Here is a 16,732-nt window from a genome sequence, read left to right as displayed (position 1 = left end):
CCGGCGGCCGCCGTTTGTTTTCATTCCGGGTGAGGCCGGCCCCGCCCCCGCAGCCTCTGTCGCCGGGCCGCCCCGCCCCCACGCGGCGGAGAAGCAGGGTTGTGGGCGGGGCTAATGTGGGGGCGGGGTTGTGGGTAGGCTGTGGGCGGGGATAAGACGGACCGGGGCGTGGCGGGAGTGCGGGACAAGGGTGGGGCGGGGTTGGGGCGAGGACGCTGGCTGGAGGCTGGGGGAAGATGTGGGCGGGCAGAGGGAAGAGCGAGAAGGAGCTGGGGCGAAGACCCCACCCCGGACTTCCTGGGGGGCGGGGGCGGGGCTGGCGGGAAGACTCGGACGGCTAGATGCTGCGGGCCTCAGCCGGGAGCTGGGGAAACCGCCGGCCTAGCCTCTGAGGGTTGAGGAACTGTCAGGGCGGGACTGCTGGCCCGGCCCGGTTTGCCTGACTTCAGAGGAAATGGAGCCTGGCTTCGTTTCTCCAGAAACCTCGAAAGAGGCCAGAGCACCTGGCAGGAAGTCCCTTTTTCCCCCCCGAGGGAGAGTCTGGACCTTCTGCAGCCGGGTCCGCCCCCACCCCCCACCCCGCCAGGCTGGGCCAGATGTGATGTTCCCCCTAAAGTCGGGCTTTTCATCCCGCCGTCCATCACCCCGCCGGGGCCTCCCTTGGGTGAACTTCCCAGTCCCTTGCCCTCGCGCCTCTCCGCTCATTGCTGGCCCTCCTGACCCGGTCCCCACACGCTGTCGGCGACGAGATCTGTGGAGATCCGCCTGCTGCCGAAGTGCTCTGCCGTCGGATGTGGCAATACATGTAAACCTCTGCGCGGCTGATGTCGGATGTCTAGGTGAGGAAATACGACCAGGGTGCACAGGGGCTTCCCTGGCGGTCCAGGGCTTAGGACTCTGCGCTTCCAGTGCAGGGGGTGCGGGTTCCATCCCTGGTCGGGGAACTAAGATCCCACGTGGCGCGGCCAAAAAACAAAAATACAAGGGTGCATAAAATCTTGAGGGCATTGTGTGAAATGCTCAGAGGTCGAGAGCAGAGCCTGGGTGGTTGAGCACAGGTCCTGGCCGAGCTTTGAGAGATGGTTACACCCGCCCTTGGCAGGACCCGGGAATGGAAGCTAGAATCCGCCTCAGACCCCAGAAAGTTTACTCCGGTGAGGTTACACCTTTCCCAAAATGGATGTGTTGGGTCTAGAATCACACCAGGAGCCGCGGATGGTCTGAAAGAGGCTTTGCACACGCTCTGACACCCTCCACCAGGAGAGGGAAACACGACCCCCCCCTCCTGGTGCCCTCCCACTCTCTGGGGGAAGCCTCGGGTGGGATGTGCGCCTAAATCCATCTTCGGGCAGAGAAACGTGTTCCCAAAGGTGCCCTGTGTGCCAGTGTTCCTGGCCCCACCGGGAGGACTCTGCACACACCATGCGAGCAACATCCGTTCCCTTTTTTCCTCTGCTGACCTGCAGGCGTTGCCCACGGGCCTGACAGGGCATAGGAAGCAGGCAGGTGGCTGTGTCTTTCCAAACAAGAGTCTCCTACCTCCGTAGCCTCCTTTGAGTACACAAACACTTAGGAAAGCCTTGAAATTAAAGTTCTTTACCTTGGGCCAAATCAACTTCTGAGTCAAGGCGAAAGACAAATGGCAAAACGGGGGAAAATATTGCCAGTTCACATCAGAGACAAATCTCTTTAGTACATAAAGAACTCTCACAATTTGATAAGAAAAAGACCAAAATAGAAAACTGGGCAAAAGCTACTAAAATATGATTCACTGAAAAGGAAATACAAATGGTTTGTAAGCATACAAAAAATTACTCATCTCATTCATGATGAGATACTAAATATAAAACTATACCAAAATACCACTTTTTACCTCTCAGACTGAAAAAAAATTGGATACCATGCTATGATAACAAGGCTATGTGGAAATAGGCACCCTCATACCTTACTTGTGGAAGGTTAAATTGGTCCAACTCTTAAGAGGGCGATATAGCAGTATCTATCAAGATGAAAGTGCATAATTCAACTTTTATGGTTCTTACTATATTTTATTAATCTGCGTCTTTTCTGTTGTTCTTACATTTAGTGGCTTCAACTGCAACTTCTTGAGATGAAGAATTCTTCTTAATTTGTGTATGTGTTTTGGTTGCTGTGGGTTTTGTGGTGATAGAGAATCAGGGGACTTCTGCATAATTGATCCTACTTCCGGTGGAGTAAAACCAGAAAATCCTTACACATCCTTTGCATGACAGTGAAATTTAATGCTAAATGTTACCAATTCTTGCTAGAAAAAATGAAAAGAAATAGGAAGTTTTGGCAGTTCAGCTTTATTCATAGTTGCTTGGATCAGAACAATATACATGCAGTGGGTTAAGTTGTGTGGTAAACTAATGTTTTTATAGATGGAGAAATGGATTTAAAAAGAAAATAACTTCATTCTTGATTTTTCTATTTATAAATGGGAATTTCTGAGGAGTGGTTATAAACTAGAATTTTGGGGGGAATTTGAATGATGATTCATACTTTCAGTCTGATAAGTTTTCAGTCTCACTGATATTAGGAGATATGGTCATTTAATTCAGCATCTTGGCTGGATGAGAGGAATGTAGAAGGAACAGAGAAAACAAGCAGGTGGAGAGGGAGGTTTGTTCCCATCTGATTGGGAATACATAATTTCATTCACCCTTGAAAATGACAGAAGCTGAAAGAAGTTATGAAAATATCAGATGAGAGTTACTCCGAGGCTCAGGAAACATGGGCTGGGAGGATAGATCTCAGGTACTATCAGAAAGGACCTGACCTGCTCACCTGTGACTCGGGTAGAATCATTCTAGAAGCATTTAGCCCTCATGTTCTGTGTCCTGGTTTTGAATCTCTGACATATCCTGGCCCCAGATGTTTAACACAAGTACTCCATTCATCTGTCTCCCAAAAGATGCGTACGTAGGCAATGTACTAACTTTGAAAAATAAAATAAAATAAGGGCAGAGATGATGAAGTAAATTAAACCATGGTATCAATACTATTGGATTAAGTTCTGGGTAATCTATCTGTGTTCTACGGTTTAATCCATTTTTAAAGTTAAAAAGAATTCTATATACAACATTTGTTTTGTGATTTAAATTTAGGGATGAATTAAAACTAAGGTGACTACGGAGGCAAGAAAGTAGCTAATCATTGCTGTAGGCTTACAGTTTGAGAAACTTCTGTGGAATGCTAGAATACTTTTTTTTTAAATTTAACTCCTTATAAATCACATATTATGCAAGAAAATTAAAAATAAAGTCAGAGGGGGACTTCCCTGGCGGTCCAGTGGTTAAAACCCTGTTTTCTGTTGTGTCTAATATACTGAATTCATAATTTTATTTAATGTACTTTTTAGCTCTAGGGCTTCCATTTGATTTATTTTTCCAGATTTCAATACTCAAGTAAAATCCTCCATCTTTTCCTCTATTTTCTTGAACATGTTAACCGTAGTAATTTTAAAGTCAGGTAACTTCAGTATCTGGATTAACTGTGGATCTGTTTCTATTGTCTGTTCTCTCTGGTTTTTCATATATCCAGTAATTTTTTATTAGATGCCAAATTTTTTTTTATAAATGTATTTTATTTATTTTTGGCTGTGTTGGGTCTTCGTTCCTCTGTGTGGGCTTTCTCTAGTTGCAGTGAGCAGGGGCTACTCTTCGTTGCGGTGCGCGGGCTTCTCATTGCGGTGGCTTCTCTTGTTGCAGAGCACGGGCTCTAGGCACGCGGGCTTCCGTGGCTGTGGCATGCGGGCTCAGTAGTTGTGCCTCGCGGGCTCTAGAGCTCAGGTTCAGTAGTTGTGGCACAGGGGCTTAGTTGCTCCACAGCATGTGGGATCTTCCCAGACCAGGGCTCAAACCCGTGTCCCCTGCATTGGCAGGCAGATTCTTAACCACTGCGCCACCAGGGAAGTCCCTAGATGCCAAATTTTGCTTGTAAAAAGTTGTAGAGGCTTCAAATGTTATTATCCTCCAGGGAGGGTTTACCCCTTCCTCCACGAGACCAATGAGAAGAGTAGCCAATCTGGTACTGAGTCACAGCTGCATTGAGATCCTGGTAGGGCTCAGTCTACCTCTGTGTCTCCAACTTCCACCTGGGAGCCTGGAGTTTGCTCTGCAGCGACCCACCCCATCAGCACCCCAGCAGGTCTCAAATGCAAATCTTCACCTTGCAAGTCTATCCAAAGCTTCCTCTGCTTTTCAGAGGCTTTCCACTTAAATTTCAGTTTCTTGAAATACAGAGTTGCCCAGAATCTGGCACATGTCCTTGGAATTCCCCACTCGGTCTCTGCCAAAATCTCTGCTGTTTGCCTGTCCCCAGCAGTGGCCCTCTGCGGATTCAAAGTCTGGATCCTCAGCCTCATGCCTGTGTCCAGAATTGGCAGATGCCCTCAGGGTAAATAAAAGTGGCTACAGACATTTGCTCACCCTCTGGGTTTCTCTGCTCCCTGGAGTCTTTTTGTTTTGTTTTGTTTTTATTTTTGGCTGCGTTGGGTCTTTGTTGCTGCACGCGGGCTTTCTCTAGTTGTGGCGAGCGGGGGCTACTCTTTGTTGAGGTGCGCAGGCTTCTCATTGCGGTGGCTTCTCTTGTTGAGGAGCATGGGCTCTAGGTGCGCAGGCTTCAGTAGTTGTGGCACGCATGTTCAGTAGTTGTGGCTCGTCGGCTCTAGAGCGCAGGCTCAGTAATTATGGCGCATGGGCTTTGTTGCTCCGCAGCATGTGAGATCTTCCCACAGCAGGGATCGAACCCGTGTCCCCTGCATTGGCAGGCGGATTCTTAACCACTGCGCCACCAGGGAAGCCCCTGCTTTCTGGAGTCTTAACTCCTCCAGTTCTTGTCTCTTCAGCAGTTCTTCACTGCCTTCAAAGAGATGGATTCTGACATTTCTTTCTGGCTTTTCTAGTTGTTGTTAGTGGGAACGTTGGTCTGCTGCAAGCTGCTTTATAACCCCTGAGAGTGGACATTCAATTTATTGATGGACCACTGTGTAAATTAAAAAGTAAAAGTAATGGGACTTCCCTGGTGCGTTTAGCAGAAACCAACAATTATTACTTAAGAAAATAGGGGTTTATTTTTCTCCCTTCAAAGGAGTCCAGAGGTCTGTAGTCCAGAGCTGATACCATCACTGAAGGTTCTTTTAACCTTCCTTTTGGAGAAAAACATTTGTACTTTGATGGAAAAGTACCCATTATCTGTTAACACACCCTTCCACCTGATCAGACCCAGGAAGCTATTTCACAACTCTAACTAACTGTAGGTAACTAATAGCAATGCAGAATTCCTGTCTGTAACTAAGCAGATTCTGCCCTTTCAGGTAAAGGTTCAAGTGTCTTCCCTCCTACCCTGTGGAAAGCCAGTTTTACCTCCATTTTCCATTCGTTTCAACATTCCTTTACTCCATATGAATTTGTGCTTCTTGGCACCTTATAACATCTGCCTAATTTCCCTCATAAGTTCAATAAAATCTTTAACATACGTTCTTTTTTTTTTTTTTTTTTTTTTTCGCGTTACGCGGGCCTCTCATCGCTGTGGCCTCTCCCGTTGCGGAGCACAGGCTCCGGACGCGCAGGCTCAGCGGCCATGGCTCACGGGCCGGTGCCCAGGTTCGATCCCTGGTCAGAGATCCTGCAAGCCATGTGGCGTGGCCAACAAACAAACAAAGGGAAATTTGAATTTACAGTTTTCTTATCCGAAAAGACCAGCTCTAGTATGGTGGCTCCACAGTGCAGACAAAGAGGCTTTTTCCATCTCATTGTTCTGCCATCCCCAGGGTGCTGCCCACATCAGCACAGTCCCAGGTGGCTCACGACTACATCCACATTCTAGGCAGAGAGTGGAGGAGCCTCAGTCAGAAGCCATATCCTCACTTTTGCTTGTATCTCCATTGGCCAGCACTTAGTCACATGGTCACCTGGGCGCAAGGGAGGCTGGGAAATGTAGTCATAAATTTTGACAGCCATGTGCTGACCTAGGTCAGGGATTCCATCATAATTACAGAGCAAGGGAACTGGATATTGATTGCAGACAACTAGTTGCGAGGTTGTTTCTAATGATTCACTATTTACAGTGGCGAAGGTCATCTTCAATGTAAAGCTTTTTCTATACTTAGGGTTTTTGTTGTGGTTGTTGGTTGCTGTATTTTGTTTTGTTTTGTTCGGTGACATTCCCAGAAGTAGAATGAGCAGATAAAAGGGTACAGATCTTAGACTCTCCATACTTACTGATACATTCTCTTTACTCCCTCACCAGAATTGGATACTATAATTTTTTGTTGAATAAATTTGACATATAACATTGTGTACAGGATGTTACATTGACATTTATATATTGTATTTTGATTGCCACTGTCACAATATTCATCACATTACGTAATTATCGTACAACACTCTTGTCTGTATTCACTATACTGTGCATTAGATCCCTGTGACTTATTTACTACTCGTTGAAAGTTTATAAGATACTATAATATATATATATATATTTTTTGCGGTACGCGGGCCTCTCACTGTTGTGGCCTCTCCCGTTGCGGAGCACAGGCTCCGGACGCGCAGGCTCAGCGGCCATGACTCACGGGCCCAGCCGCTCCGCGGCACGTAGGATCTTCGCGGACCGGGGCACGAACCCATGTCCCCTGCATCAGCAGGCGGACTCTCAACCACTGCGCCACCAGGGAAGCCCTATATATTCTTTTTTATGAAACCATTTGCTAGTGTCTGAGTTAGACCCTGTGAGGTCAAAGATCAGACTCACTCAGGAGCCTCAGATAACGGAGGATTTACTCTAATGGTTCACGTGGGAGCGTAGGAAGAGCCGAAGCTTCAGCCTCGTTGGGCCTCGTGGTAACACAGTTGGACTCCGTGGAAACTAGATTATAATTCTTGACTGGAAGGATCTGGGGCAGCCCCAAGATTTACAGGATTGATTGATTTACTGCCTTCTTAGCAACAGGAGTTTGTTTACCTGTTCAGGTGTGTCTCTGCTTCTCCTGGTTTTGCCATCCACCGGCTTCCTCACCCTTGCTGGGAAGCCCCCCCCCCCCACCTGCTGCATTAGCAGGTGGAAGTCTGGTATAATCAGCACTGTTACTGGGGAGACCCAAAGCACAAGGCAGGCTCAGCCCTTTGTCTCTGGGTTTATTAAAACACATCCATAAAGGTATCTTTAAGTTTTGTTATATCACAAGTCACACTACAGAGACTATTCAGATTATCTATAATTGTACCATTGCTGGTTCAAAAGCTAAGTGAAAAAGAAAAGGGAACAAGACCTTACTTGGACTTATTCTACCAAACTTTGCAGTGTCCCTCGAGCTGCAGACCAGGGAAGGTAGGTACACCCCACCACTTTCTTCTGGCCAAAATAATTTTGAAGTAATGTTAACCAATTCATAAATGTTAGCCATATTTAATAAAACTTCCTCTATACCTTCTACTCTGTAAATAACTAATAATAATAATAGAATGATAGTTAACATTTATTTAGTACTCCCTATGCACCAGGAACTATTCTAAACACATTGCATGTGTTAATCATTTAATCCTCGTAACAACTCGATGAGATAAGCACCATCATTACCTCCGTTTTCCAGATAAGGAAGTGAGGCACAGAGATCTTAGGTAACTTGGCCAAGATCACCCAGCTACTAAGAGGCAGAGAAGGATTTGAATCCAGTAGTCTGGCTCCAGAACCCGTGTTCTTCACCACGCATGCTTACTCATTGTTTTTACTGCTTCCTTGTTCCTCTGTTTGTTTTTACTGTTTGCTGAACACATATGGTTGAATTCATACAAGTTAATTTCTTATGCATGTGACTCTGTTAAGGAAAAACTGGAACTAAACTAAATGTCCATCAATACACAACGTTAAATGAATGATAGTATGTCCTTATTATAAACACGATGCAGCCACTAAGAAGAATGAGGTAGATCTATATGCACATAGAACATGGGAAGGTGTAAAACTGTAAGAAGCAAGTTACAGAACAATGTGTCTAGCATAGTCCCATTAAAAACCCGGTGTATGTGTGTGTGTGCATTCACAGATGCATGTATATTTACCTCTAAGAACATTGAAGACAGCTTGGAAAGATCTCACCAAGAGGAATTGAGAGGGAGTGAATAGAGCCTTTCACTTTTACTCTTTATACTTCAGAACTGTTTTAATTTTGACAAGCACGTATTACTTCTTTGAGAGAAGAGAGACTTGATCTTAAATTTCTATTTCTCCCATCGGTGCCTAGCACAGCAGATGCCTAGTCAATATATACTAATTTATAATAATTCCCTAGGAACACTTATTAGAAATTTCTGTTCTCTGATTACTCCATAAATTTCAAGATGAATCTATTTTGGACACATTACACGACCATAGACATACCCATTGTCTTTGCTAGGAACCATACATGCCCTTCCCATAATATGAAGAGAGTGTCAGACCAGAAGGGACCGCCTCTCCTGAAGCGGGTCTGACCAAGAGGGACACCCCCGTAGTCCAAAGAGGCTGCAGTGTGGGAGGTGAGCCAGGCAGGAGAGGCAACCAGACTGGAGAGGCTGCTGGAAGAAGGCAGGTCCCGGGATGCTCAGAGCACAGGGGCTTTTGTACTAGGGAAGGTCCTGCAGGGTCCTGCTTGGCTTCAGTCACCCCTTTTCTTTGATACTCCTCAGTCCTGAAAGGGAAGAAGTGTGGGACAACAAAGGGAATAAAGTTCCGCATAGAGATTAGTCATAAACTTAGTAAGGGAACTCTGTTTTAGGGGGACTCATTTTCAACAAGGGGATTAGCCTGTGGCAGGAGGAAGCCCCCCAAGTAAGACAGTGCGGTTAGAGGAGAGAGAGAACAAAGGAAACATGATGTCAGACAAGGTTGGAGGGATGAGCCAACCTCGTGGGGCCCAGCATGACTGCCCCTTGGGAGCAAGAATCCACTGAAATGGTGAGAACCAGTGTGCATGGTAGGACTGCAGAAGAGCGGCCCAAACCAAGACATAGCTAGAGATTGGACCTTCCAGGGGTTGTAAGGGATGGGCTGCTGGAAGTGGGCAGGACAGAGGGGTCAAGGTCACTCCCACGTTTCTGGCTGGGTGGACAGCAGTACCAGTCACTGAATGGGAATGGGAGGCCCTGGAAGAGAACTGGCCTGTTTCATTTCTGTTTTTTGTTTTTAGGAGGGAGAGGTTTGGAAGGACTCAAAAGTTCAGTTTTGGAGATATTAAATTTAAGTTTGGAAACGTCTTAGAGATGGGCAAGAGGGATGTCTGGGAAGAATATGACTAAAAGAGGAGAGATCTTGGCTAGAGATATAACTATGAGACATCTGTGCTCATGCACAGAAATCGAAGGCATAGGCGTGGATGTGTAAGAAAGCACAAGGCTCAGAGCACAGAGATGAAACGTGGTGCAGGGGACTTGTCAGAGGCTCAGAGCTCTGACAACGATGGGTCCACCTTCTGCAGATATAAGGAGAATGAGTTTTGAGAAACTGCTCCAGCAAATGTGCCAGCCTGAGTGGTCACCAAGAAGAAAACTAGTGAGTGCGGAGCAGGAGCTGATTTTTGCAGTGAGGATGTGTAGAGGAAGCACAGGTGTCAAAACAGAAATGAGATTCGGGCAAAAGCTAGATACCTGCACAGACATCCCCAGGAACCAACAGGCAGAAGGTGCTTTGGTGGTCGCTGAGCTAAACATTACCCAGAAAGGTGGGTTTGAGCATTTTGTCAGTTTTTTTCTTTGCACACTGTGAAATTACTGAGTGCAGCACGCACTGACTGTATAGTGGGAAGTATCAATATCTCCTCTTCACGTCGGAGGAGTGCCACAGGCTGACAGCATAAGTGCCCAGGGAAGATGATGCTGACACCACAGGAGCACGCAGAACCAAGGAAGGACGCAAGAACTGATTGTATCATCAGCTGATAGACCATAAAAAAGAATTGCTAATGATGGATCATGGCATGATTTTTTTTTTAAATTAATTTTTATTGGAGTATAGTTGCTTTACAATGTTATGTTAGTTTCTTGCTGATCACTGCATGATTTCTGGCTTATAACTCGAGTCCAAAAACTTTTGTGGCATTGCTGTAAAAAAACCCTTCCTTTCTCTTATACTTATCTATGTGGAAGTTTCTCAGCACCAGCACCTATAACAATAAAAAAAAGGAACTGATCTGATGTTAATGTATCTTATTCCAGTAGAGAGATAAATAAACTGATTGGGAGAGAAAAACAACCTCATTCACCTCATTAAGAGATGCATTTCCAATAAAAATTTACTTTTTTATGTTTAACAATTATTTACCAAAATTAGCAACCAATATATATTGCTTTAATCAAATACATGTTACTAATAATGGCAATGATAACCCTAACCAGAAGAAACTTTTCAGTACTTAAAGACTTCTGATCATAGGATATAAACTTTCCTTAAATTTTAATTTATATTTATGTTGCTGAGAAACCTGATAGGAATAATTCATAAAAGACTTCCAAACATAGCATGTATTATACTAGGATAAAGTTAGATGTGGGAAGTGGTTGGAAAGACAAGTTTAGGAAGAAAAAGGAACAGTTAAAGAAGAACTTATATATATTTTTTTATTTATTTATTTACTTTTCTTTTTCTAAATCCCAAGCTCCTAATTTATCCCTCACCCTTTTCCCCTCTGATAACCGTAAGTTTGTTGTCTACGTCTATGAGTCTGTTTCTTCTGTTTTGTAAATAAGTTCATTTGTATCATTCTTTTACATTCCACATTTAAGTGATATCGTGTGATATTTGTCTTTCTCTGACTTACTTCACTTAGTATGATAATGTCTAGATCCATCCATGTTGCTGCAAATGGCATCATTTCATTCTTTTTAATGGCTGAGTAATATTCCATTGTGTATATATACCACATCTTCTTTATCCATTCATCTGTTGGTGGACATTTAGGTTGCTTCCATGTCTTGGCTATTGTAAATAGTCCTACTATGAACATTGGGGTGCATGTATCTTTTTGAATTAGAGTTTTCATCTTTTCTAGATATTTGCCCAGGAGTGGGATTGCTGGATTATATGGTAAGCCTATTTTTAGTTTTTTAAGGAACCCCTATAATGTTCCCCACAGTGGCTGCACCAATTTACATTCCCACCAACAGTGTAGGAAGGTTCCCTTTTCTCCACACCCTCTCCAGCATTTATTATTTGTAGACTTTTTGGTGATGATCATTCTGACTGGTGTGAGGTGATACTTCAATGTAGTTTTGATTTGCATTTCTCTAATAATTAGCAATGTTGAGCATATTTTCATGTGCCTGTTGGCCATCTGGAGGTCTTCTTTAGCGAAAAGTCTATTTAGGTCTTATGTCCACTGGGTAGTTTGCATTTCTTGATGTTGAGCTGTATGAGCTGTTTGTATATTTTGAAAATTAAGCCCTTGTCTGTCGCATCATTTGTAAGTATTTTCTCCCATTCCGTTGGTTGTCTTTTTGTTTTGTTGATGGTTTCCTTTGCTGTGCAAAAGCTTGTAAGTTTGATTAGGTCCCATTTACTTATTTTTGCTTTTATTTCTTTTGTCCTGGGAAACTGATGATTTATGTCAGAGAATGTTTTGTCTATGCTCTCTTCTGTGAGTTTTATGGTGTCATGTCTTATATTTAAGTCTTTAAGCTATTTTGGTTTTATTTTTGAGTGTGATGTGAGGGAGTGTTCTAACTTCATTGATTTACATGCAGCTGTCCAGCTTTCCCACTGCCACTTACTGAAGACACTGTCTTTTCTCCATTGTATATTCTTGCCTCCTTTGTCAAAGATGAATTGACCAAAGATGTGTGTTTATGTATTTTTAAGTGGTGGATATCAAATTGCTATGGTATTTAGATATCACTGCATGTATAGCCAAGAGTCACATAAGTCTTATTTTAAAATATGTTAATAGCTGCACTAAATTTGGAGTTGCATCCTTTTAAGCTTGTGATGGAAAATTTTAGGTGGAAGATTGAAAATTGTGAGGGGTAACTTTGAAGACAGCACCTTGCCACATTTTGGAATCATCCCGAGTTTAGGGCTCTCTCTGTGGCGAGATTCAGAACTTGAGTCTGTCATCAAGCAAGAACTAAAAGTGCCATGTTCTGAAAGCCACACCCTCCCTGGGATCATCTCTATAAATCATGAGCCAAGTAGGATTCAGTCCACCTGTTCGTACTGGACCATCGCATCCTATCTCCACCTTGGTTCCCCTCCCCTCAAAAGCAGGAAGAGATTTCACTCCTCTACCCAAGCTCGGAATCAATCAGGAGGACAAAAAAGCGAGACAGAATAGTACCCTACACACCTCACCAAGCGGGTTGCTTGATGATCTTTCATTAATTTGCCACAGGTTTATTGAGTACCTACTATGTGCAGGCGTGATACTCAGTAATCTACTGTTAGGCTGCCGTCCACTAGTAGAATCTGCCCTCTACTTCTCTTTTGAATAGCTTAAAGAAGCACTTAAATAAAAGAGGAACCCAGCAATAACTAACAACCATAGGTTTTCACCAAAAAAAAAAAACAATTAAAATGATCCACGAACATTTAAAAAGATGTTCAACCCCTCTAGTAATTAAACACAAATTAACCACAATGAGAAATCACTTGCCTGCTATTAGACTGACATAGGTTGATAATATCCAAGGTTGACAAGGGTGAGGGGACTGGGAAATACGCTTCTACATAATTTTTTGGTGAAGACATAAATTGGTACAAAAATTTGAGCGAAAGTGAAGAATATTAAGCTTTTTTAAAGTTCATACCTTTTGATTTGTTGATTTCCCATTTAAGATGACCGTCATGACCCTGGCCCAGCCTGCTGCTGGGATTGTCAGGACCTTTGTAAGACTTTGATTACATGTCCCCAACCACTCCCATTTTTGAAGAACAGCCTCTTGGGGCTCTGCTCCCAACACACTTTTCAGTGCCGAGAATGGGGAGGGGAGTGGACGGGTGCCCGACTCAGCCACCCGGGGATGCAGGGGCTCAGGCGGCACTTCTCTCTCTATCCCTGCCCTCTTTCCCCACCACACACACACACACACACAGGGAAGGATAGTAAGAGCACTGGGCTCGTTTTCCTTCCTGTCCATAGGAGATTAGATTGGATGACCTCTCTGAGTTCCCCATCCAATTAGATCGGATGTTCCTCTCTGAGTTTAACCCTACTTCTGCCCTCAAGGAATCTATAATGTAGTAAAAGGAGCAGGAGATATATCTTAATTCATGCAAACATTTATTGAATGCTGCTAGGCAATAAAGTTTAAAGTATATACAATTTTTAATTTTATTTTTTTGGCCACGCTGTGTGGCTTGCATGATCTCAGTTCCTCGACCAGGAATTGAACCGGGGCCCTGGCAGTGAAAGCCTGGATTCCTAACCACTAGGCCACCAGGGAACTCTAAAATATATAATTTTAAAACATCATTTTTTCATAGAGAAAAATGACACAATAACTAAATACAATATTAGGAATGGAAGTAAATATTTAGAATGAGAAAAATATGTTACAAATTTTTTTAAGTTGAAAAATACCACAAACGTTATAAAATCCAGAAAAATAAAATAGAATTATTAATTATCTGCTACACCTTTATAACATTTTTTCCTTATAGTTTCTGGCTGCAAGTTCTTTGGCGAACTCTTTAAAGGACAATAATCTTGTCAGAGAAATTAAAAAGATGGTCTTCCCTAAAAAAAAAAAAAAAAAAGATGGTCTTCCCTCCACCATGGTGGATAAAAAGTTAGTGATTTAGTAATTTAGAAAAGTTTCCTTCACCTTCTGTGCCAGTTGTCAATTTATTGCTTCTCAGCTCCCAATATCTCTTCGTTGTTGTATAATTAATTAATTAAGCTGGACCCTGGAAATATTTGTTTGCCAGCTGCTATGTGTTAAGTTTTGCCAGCAGAGGGCGCTGTAGGGACACTGGAGGAGAAAGGGGTTTCTCTTCCTGGTTCAGGTGCGTTCCTGGTGGCCACCTCCTGTAGCACAGGGGGATCCGCCAGCATCTGGCTCCTGCAAGACACAGGGTTTCCAGCAGCACGTGCGGCTTCCGCAGCACTTAGCTCCAATGATTCCCAGCAGCCAGTAGCTCCCTTGGCACCCTCGGGGCAGCTTCACGGGGGGTTGTGGCCCGTAAGGCACTGTCCTGTGAACAGATTCCCCTGGCGTTTTCTCCCATGGCTTTGGGGCAGGTTCTAAAGCATGACACCTCCCCGTGGATGGTCCCTCTGGCACCACAGGGGCAGATTTCCAGCAAGTTCTGTCAACCTGGCACCTCACTGACTTCTCTGCCTTGCAGCGAACCGAGACCTCTCCAAGAAGTTCTGGATCTCAGCCCTGCAGAGGGACCGCTTCCGTGGGAGCTCTGTCTCACCCGGGGTGATGGCCACTCCCTGCATCTGCTGTGCCTGCGTTCTTTAAGTAAGCATCTTTACTTCTTTCTAGCCAAACCTTTATTACTCTGATCCCATGTTAATGTTAATTCTTTAAAAAAAAATTTTTTTCAATTGAAGTAAGTTGGTGTACAGTATAGTGAGTCACAGGTTTTAAAGGTTATGCTCCATTTATAGTTACTATAAAATATTGGCTATACTCCCTGTGTTCTACAATATATCCTTACAGCTTATTTTATACCTAACAGTTTGTACCTCTTAATTCCCTACCCCTGCGTTGCCCCTCCCCCTTCCCTCTCCCCACTGGTAACCGATAGTTTGTTCCCTATATCTGTGAGCCTGTTTCTTTTTTGTTATATTCACTAGTGTGTTGTATTTTTTAGGTTCCACATATAAGTGATATACAGTATTTGTCTTTCTCTGTCTGACTTATTTCACTTAGCATAATACCCTCCAAGTCCACCCATGTTGCTGCAAACGGCATTATTTCATTCTTTCTTATTGCTGAGTAGTATTCCCTTGTATATATGTACCACATCTTCTTAATCCATTCATCTGTTGATGGACACTTAGGTTGCTTCCATATCTTGGCAACCGTAAAAATGCTGCTATGAACATTGGGGTGCATGTATCTTTTCGAATTCGTTTTTTGTTTTTTTGGATATATACCCAGGAGTGGAATTTGGGGGTCATATGGTAGTTCTATTTTTAGTGTTTTGAGAAACCGCCACACTGTTTTCCACAGCGCCTGCACCAATGTACATTCTGCCAATAGTGTATGTGGGTTCCCTTTTCTCCACACCCTCGCCAACATTTGTTATTTGTGTTGTTTTTGATGACAGCCATTCTGACAGGTGTGAGGTGATATCTCATTGTGGTTTGCATTTCCCTGATAATTAGCGATGTTGAGCATCTTTTCATGTGACTGTTGGCCATCGGCACGTCCTCTTTGGAGAAACGTCTAAAGTCTTCTGCCCATTTTTTTAATCAAGTTGTTTGTTTTTTTCATGTTGAGTTGTATGAGCTGTGTTTATATCTTGGATATTGACTCCTTATCCATCACATCATTTGCAAATATTTTCTCCCATTCAGTAGGTTGTCTTTTTTTTAATAGTTATCAGTGTTTTTTTTTTAAGGTTAACAAAGCCTTTTTATTTATTTTTAGTATTTCTTTATATTCTTTATTTTTTTGCTGCGTCAGGTCTTAGTTGTGGCACGTGGGGTCTTCATTGAGGCACGCGGGATCTTTCGCTGCAGTGTGGGCTCTTCGTTGTGACGCGTGGGCTTCTCTCTGGTTGTGGTGTGTGGCTCCAGGGCGCGTGGTCTCTGTAGGTTTGCGGCATGCAGGCTTAGTTGCCCCACGGCATGTGGGATCTTGGTTCCCCAACCAGGGATCAAACCCACGTCCCCTGCATTAGAAGGCGGATTCTTTACCACTGGACAACCAGGGAAGTTCCCCAATAGGTTGTCTTTCCATTTTGTTGACGGTTTCGTTTGCTTTTGCTATGCAAGAGCTTTTTAGTTTAATTAAGTCCCATTTGTTTATTTTTGCTTTTATTTCCTTTGCTTTAGTAGACGGATCCAAAAAAATATTGATTATGTCAAAGAATGTTCTGCCTGTGTTTTCTTCTAGGAGTTTTATGGTTTCTGGTCTTACATTTAGGTCTTTAATCCATTTTGAGATTATTTTTGTATACAGTGTTAAAGTTAATTCTTTATCTTAAACTTTCTTGTTCAAGTTGCTGTGAGGTTTCTATCTCCTGACTGGACCCTGACTAATAACATCTTTACAACCCATTGTTGGTAAATTTTAAGGATTACTTTTGCATTTAAGGAAATCTCTATCAAATTTCACATATGAGTTGTAAGGTTTCAGGGCATTTTGAGTTATTTTGCTCAGTGACTAATCTTAAAAACCCTTTGAATTAATGACGTTTATTAACGTCATGGGAGTGTCATGGATGACCTCCCTGAAGTGGCAGTCTGTGAGTTTTATTTTGTCGTTGTCAATGTCAGCATTTCATATCAAATTAGCAAAGAAGTTACATTCTTTTCCAATGTGTTCATGCGATTCATTAACTGGGTCATCAAACAATCCCAAAATCTATTCATTTCTTCTATTGAAAATTTACATTTTCCCCTGAATCAATTACTGCTTTTTATGTGATCTGAAAGTTGTTATAATTTGCTTCTCAATGTCAGAATAATTTATATTGAATTTCTTTTTCATCTTCACTGCTTTTGTAGAACCTACTGATTTTAAGTTGAATTTAAAGATACCAAAAGAAGATATCCTATAACCGC

At 43.2% G+C, this 16,732-nt stretch overlaps 1 long non-coding RNA gene across 1 annotated transcript; it reads left to right on the top strand.

The window, feature by feature from the left end:
• The first annotated feature begins 232 nt into the window (after nucleotides 1–232).
• On the top strand, nucleotides 233–16,725 carry LOC132431312 (uncharacterized). The gene is made up of 3 exons (XR_009520700.1): nucleotides 233–839; nucleotides 14,335–14,456; nucleotides 16,676–16,725. It is a non-coding gene; the product is annotated as an uncharacterized lncRNA (long non-coding RNA).
• Nucleotides 16,726–16,732: the final 7 nt, after the last annotated feature.

Source organism: Delphinus delphis, chromosome 9 (genome assembly GCF_949987515.2).
Source record: "Delphinus delphis chromosome 9, mDelDel1.2, whole genome shotgun sequence".
In the NCBI taxonomy this organism is placed as follows: domain Eukaryota; kingdom Metazoa; phylum Chordata; class Mammalia; order Artiodactyla; family Delphinidae; genus Delphinus; species Delphinus delphis.
This window is presented reverse-complemented; position numbering and strand designations above follow the sequence as displayed.